The sequence below is a fragment of the Acinonyx jubatus genome, chromosome B2 (genome assembly GCF_027475565.1).
Source record: "Acinonyx jubatus isolate Ajub_Pintada_27869175 chromosome B2, VMU_Ajub_asm_v1.0, whole genome shotgun sequence".
Classification (NCBI taxonomy): Eukaryota; Metazoa; Chordata; class Mammalia; order Carnivora; family Felidae; genus Acinonyx; species Acinonyx jubatus.
Window position 1 is genome coordinate 137,504,593 of NC_069385.1, and position 5,123 is coordinate 137,509,715.

The following is a 5,123-nucleotide window of genomic DNA, read 5'->3' on the forward strand; positions in this document are numbered from 1 at the left end:
GTAGTATTTGCAAAATACTCAGTACTTTCCCTGGAGCACAGCAAGTCCTCAACGAATTCGTTTTCCTCCTGTTGAAATGTGCCCATCCTTGGCACCTTCGCAGCCGTGAAGGGGCAAGCTCGACCCAGGTTGCATCCACTGAGGTCGTGTGGAGGGGACACAAATTCCCTCCTCTCGTCTCATCCCACTAGTACATATGTGGATTGCTTTTACCTAAGTTGCACAGATAATCTGTTTATGAAATTCATTCGCTTGTGCTGTGATGGCCTTGTCTTGTTCCCTACTGTATACTCAGGGTCTAGCATAATAAATACTTGTCAGAGGCAAGGGCGAGATGTGGGGCATGGGGAACATACAATTAGGCGGAGGCTCTATTTTAAAAAGTTAAAAATATATAAATGTAGAATCAGGTTCAGGGCTTAGGAAGGGGCCCGTGCAAGTGTGGCACCTAAAGCTAAAGCTTAGAAGGCTTCATGGAAAATTTACCTTTGTCCAAAGAGGTGAACGTGGTCCTGAGCACTCATGGATGAGCGCCTGCCTTTTTGTGACCTTATACTGTGTCATTGCCTTGCTTTGGTCCTATGACAATTTAGTTTAGGTCTGTTACTTGAGGGGCAGGCTAATGATGGAAAGTCATTATACCCACAAGGTACGTATGTTGAGGTGGTGTGGATGAACAGACATGAGGCCAGAGTCTCATAAAAAAATTTAGAATCTGGCTTTTATCAATAACCTATGTATTCGTCTGCTTGGGTTACCATAACAAAATACCACAGACTGGCTGGCTCAAACAACAGAAATGTATTTCTCATAGTTCTGAAGGTTGGAAAGTCCAAGATCAAGGCACTGGCTAACTTGGTTTCTGGTGAGAGCCCTCTTCCTGGCGTTTAGATGGTCCCCTTTTCACTGTGTCTTCATATGTCTTTTCTTCTGTGAATTCTCAGAGAGAGAGAGAGAGAGAGAGAGAGAGAAGAAAGGAGAGAGAGGAAGAGAGAGAGAGAGATAGAATTCTTTTTTTTCTAGAAGGCCATCAGCCCTACTGGGGTAGAGTTCCACCCATATGATCTCATTTAACTTTAATTACCTCCTAAAAATGTTACTCCCAAATACAATCCTATTGGGGGTGAGGGCTTCACTTAGGAATTTGGTAGGGTACACAAGTTAGCCCATGGCACTTGTGAGGCTTGCTTCTGGCTTCAACTTAGCTCTCATTTGAGAACTCACCTCTTTGGGCTTTAATAGACTCATCAGATATGGGGATAATATCAGAGCAAGGTGGGGGAGAATAATTATCTCTAGGGGATAGAACCAAAATGGCACCTTGCCTAGAACAACAATCCCAACGGGCATGTTGAGACCGTGTAAGATTTTGAAAGGAGATACCAGGCTGGTCACAGAGATACAATTTCCTTGGTTCCTGATGCAACTTTGGTTCTTTCCCTTCCTGCTCATTGTCTTTCTTTTTCCTTCCTTCCTTCCTTCCTTCCTTCCTTCCTTCCTTCATTCCTTCCTTCCTGTTTTCCTTTTCTTCCCTTCTCCTTCCATTTTCAATATTATAGTCAGACACGGTGGTTCTTGGCACTTTTAGCGATGGTTATCTGCTTTTGATTTCCCCAAAATGAAAGAGTTGACTTAGACGAGCAAGGAGCAGGAGAGCAGAGAGGGCAGAATAGATGGGGGAGGGAGGAGGTGCGAGGTCGGGTGATGTGAGCGCAAGACAAGACAAACAAGGGTGTCATGGCATGGGGGTGTGAGGCTGGAGGGGTGGGCGCCAGCAGAGAGCGAGAAATTTTCCAAGTGATAACTCTGGGTCTCAAGTTTCTCATTAGTTAAAAAAAAAAAAAAAAAAAAAGCTAGAGTAGAACAAGTAGAAAGTCCCCAAGGTGCCCTCGATCTCTAATATACCTTTCTACCTTCCCTTTCCGGGGGAGTGAATTGATAAGCAAAACCCTTTGTGTACCTTATGCGAAAATCATTATGCAAATTCAAAGCATTGCTCAAATTAATTCTAATGAGGTTCAAGGGGAAAAACAAGTAACAACCAAAACTCTTTAATAAAGTGTTCTAAAAAGAAAAAAAGAATTATCGCCCACTTCTGCACTTCCTGCTTTTGGCAGGGACTAGAAGTGGAAATCTGAAGACACTGTGAGACAGTCTGTTCTCATGGTATTTCTAGCTGAGAACAGGAAGGAGGGGAAATCTCATATGAGTGAGAGAGCCTGTTTTTCAGTGATGAGCAGGCCAAAGAAGTTTCACTGGGCAATCAAGCTTGACAGCACCTCTGAGAGTTTTACCTTTATTTGGTCAACATCACACACTTTGTCCGCAGCCAGTCTCCCCGAGGCTCCGCCGTAGGTGCTGGAGACCCAGGCGGAAGCAATGCGGCCCCTGCCCTTCTGGAGTGTACAACCCGAGCTGGAAGGAGGAGGCATCTGGAAATGAAAAATTATTACAGTGCTAAGCAGCGCGTGCCCCGTGCTGACTTGGCCATGCAGACACTGCTAAGAAGGAGCCGTCCGCACGCTTCCCCAAATCCTTCATTAGCTTGCCTTGCTCTCTGCCTTACCATTGGGCTCTTCTGGCTCATCACCGGAGTGTTCTGCACCTTTAAGGCAAAACATGTTTCTCAATTCCTTAAGCTCTCTGGCCCGTCTGGAGTCACAACAGACTGTCCTGTGTGTGATCCCAGTGAGTCACTGAAGCTGAATCACGTTAACAATAAGCGTGTAATGATTAATGCATATTGATTGGCTGGGTGGGCTGGAACCAGAAAGGTCCCGTCTGGACTAGTTGCTTTGTCCCTAATTACCTGCCATGTGCACCGGCGTCTAAACTTGCCACAGACATTCCAGGGAACGCCCTTGGTCACTGTGACTCCAGTTGGATCTTATAAATCTCCTAATGACATCTTTACAACCAGGGCCAGTCAAGGGCTCAGGTAGAGTGATGGGCACCCCCTCCCTCTCCCCACCCCTGCGGAGAACACAGAACCCCTGGTGGGAGAGCATCTCTCTCACTCACTGAGGGGGACTGTTCCTGGAAAAAGATGAAAAAGATGTGATTTCTCTTTGAAATAATGCACTGATGAGGATTATGTTGTGAACAAGGGACTAATCCTCAGTGTTTTATTGAAATGGCCCCCGATACCATGTTTAATCAACTATTTATGTAAACCTGGGTGATATGCCTTTCCAGTGAATAGGAAAATGCTTACAAAAGTGTGTGTAAATTAGACAGATACAGGGGGAGCCTATCGCACTGTGTTTGCTATGACGTTTTAACCTAAGTGACTGCTTCGTGCCCCGGAAAGGAGGATGCCTCCATGTTCCATGGTGGCATGGACTTCAGGATTTCTCCTGGTTAATTGTGTCTGCATCTCTGAGAAAACCTATGATCGTTTTATGCGTTTTTATTTATTTCCTCTTGGGACCATGAAAATGAATGAGACGCAAACTCAGCCATCGGAAAACCAAACAATCTAGCGAGTAAGGTGAACAGACATCCCAACAACACAAAGTGGGCAAAGAGGGCATTGGGTGGGGAACTTCGCAGAATGGGAGTCCAGTGTAGAATGTGATCATCTTCAACGTTCAGACTGAAATACTGGAATCAGAGAATCCTTTTTTATTTATTAAAAAAATTTTTTTAATGTTTATTTATTTGTGAGAGAGAGAGAGAGAGGGAGAGAGAGAGGGAGGGAACGCAGAGAGAGACAGAGACACAGAATCTGAACTGGCTCCAAGTTCCAAGCTGTCTGCACCGATCACGACGTGGGGCTCGAAACCACAGAGCACGAGGTCGTGACCTGAGCTGAAGTTGGACACTTAATCGACTGAGCCACCCAGGCGTCCCAGGGAATCCTTTTTTAAAATATATTTTTTTGATCACAAGTTCACTGTAGGCAATCTATAAACTAGAGAAAGGCCCAAATATGGAAGTAAAAATTCCTCTAACATTGCCCAGCGATAACCACTGTCAAATGTTGCTACTCAGGTCATTCTACTCAGTTTTCTATGCATACCTAGGAATGTGAAAATGACAGTAGGATCACATTGTAGACTGTTTTACAAACTGTTCATGTACCAACATGCTGTGGCGTATACCACGATTATTTTCCCGTCACAATTTCATGTCCTCCTACTCCAAGATTTTTAACGTTTTTATAATCTGTCACCCTATGAATGCACAGCATTTGATGTATCCACGCGCCTAGAGTAGGACATTAACATTGTTTTCAGCATTTCACTAATATAAGCAATGCTGTGATGAGCATCTTCGTGTGTCTGTGCATCTTACTGATTTTTTCCTCAGAATACATTCCCTAAATATAGAATTGCCAGATTATAGGTATGAAAATCCAAGCCCATGGCCAATACTACGATTGCAGAAGGCAAGCTGAGGAATGGACCCATGTATTTCAGCAACGCTGGTGGCTTTGCTTTATGATTTCCTTTATATTGTGTAAACATTGATCCGAGAGATAAAAGTGGTCATTCTGGGTCTACCAGCAGAAAGCTCTCCTAGATTTTGGCTGCCATTTTATCCACACTAGCAACTTGACTCTGAATTCGCCTGACACAACTTGTTTTACCTGCCTTTAACAGGCACGGACAGACTCTTACCTACAACTTGCTGTCTTCCGATTCCTTCCTGCATTATTACTTCCCAGGGTCAAAAATCACAGTTCTTTCTGATATGCAACCACACTCAAGAAGAAACAGTTGAGTTTGATAATATAGCCACAGTATCCAAAACAGAAGTTTTAGCTCAGCTATACGCATGATGCATTAATTTTTAAAAGCTCTTACAACCCCCCTGTAGAGCACTTCATGTTAGTGGTCGTCTTTAGGGTGAAAACATCACATTTGACTATAGGCTAAGGACACCGACATTTTCACAAACATACTGGGAGATACGCATCTGGAATGAGGTGGCCAAAGGCCCCTTACTCATATCGTTTTAGAGGCTGGCTTTCAGAATTGTCAGTTGAGGAGAACGGTGAGTAATTCTCTGTTTCCACCTCAGGGTTTCAGCACCCTCGCTGGTTCTGTTCAGTCCCTGGTTTCACTGCTTCAACATACCGTTTGTCAGTGCCTGTTCCGTACCTGGAACGTGACCCAGTC

At 44.4% G+C, this 5,123-nt stretch overlaps 1 long non-coding RNA gene across 1 annotated transcript; it reads right to left on the minus strand.

The window, feature by feature from the left end:
• Positions 1 to 273: 273 nt before the first annotated feature.
• On the minus strand, positions 274 to 2,825 carry LOC106974168 (uncharacterized). Its single transcript, XR_001430111.3, has 3 exons — positions 2,567 to 2,825; positions 2,295 to 2,432; positions 274 to 930 (listed from the first exon to the last, which is right to left on the minus strand). It is a non-coding gene; the product is annotated as an uncharacterized LOC106974168 (long non-coding RNA).
• Between the last annotated feature and the right edge of the window lie 2,298 nt (positions 2,826 to 5,123).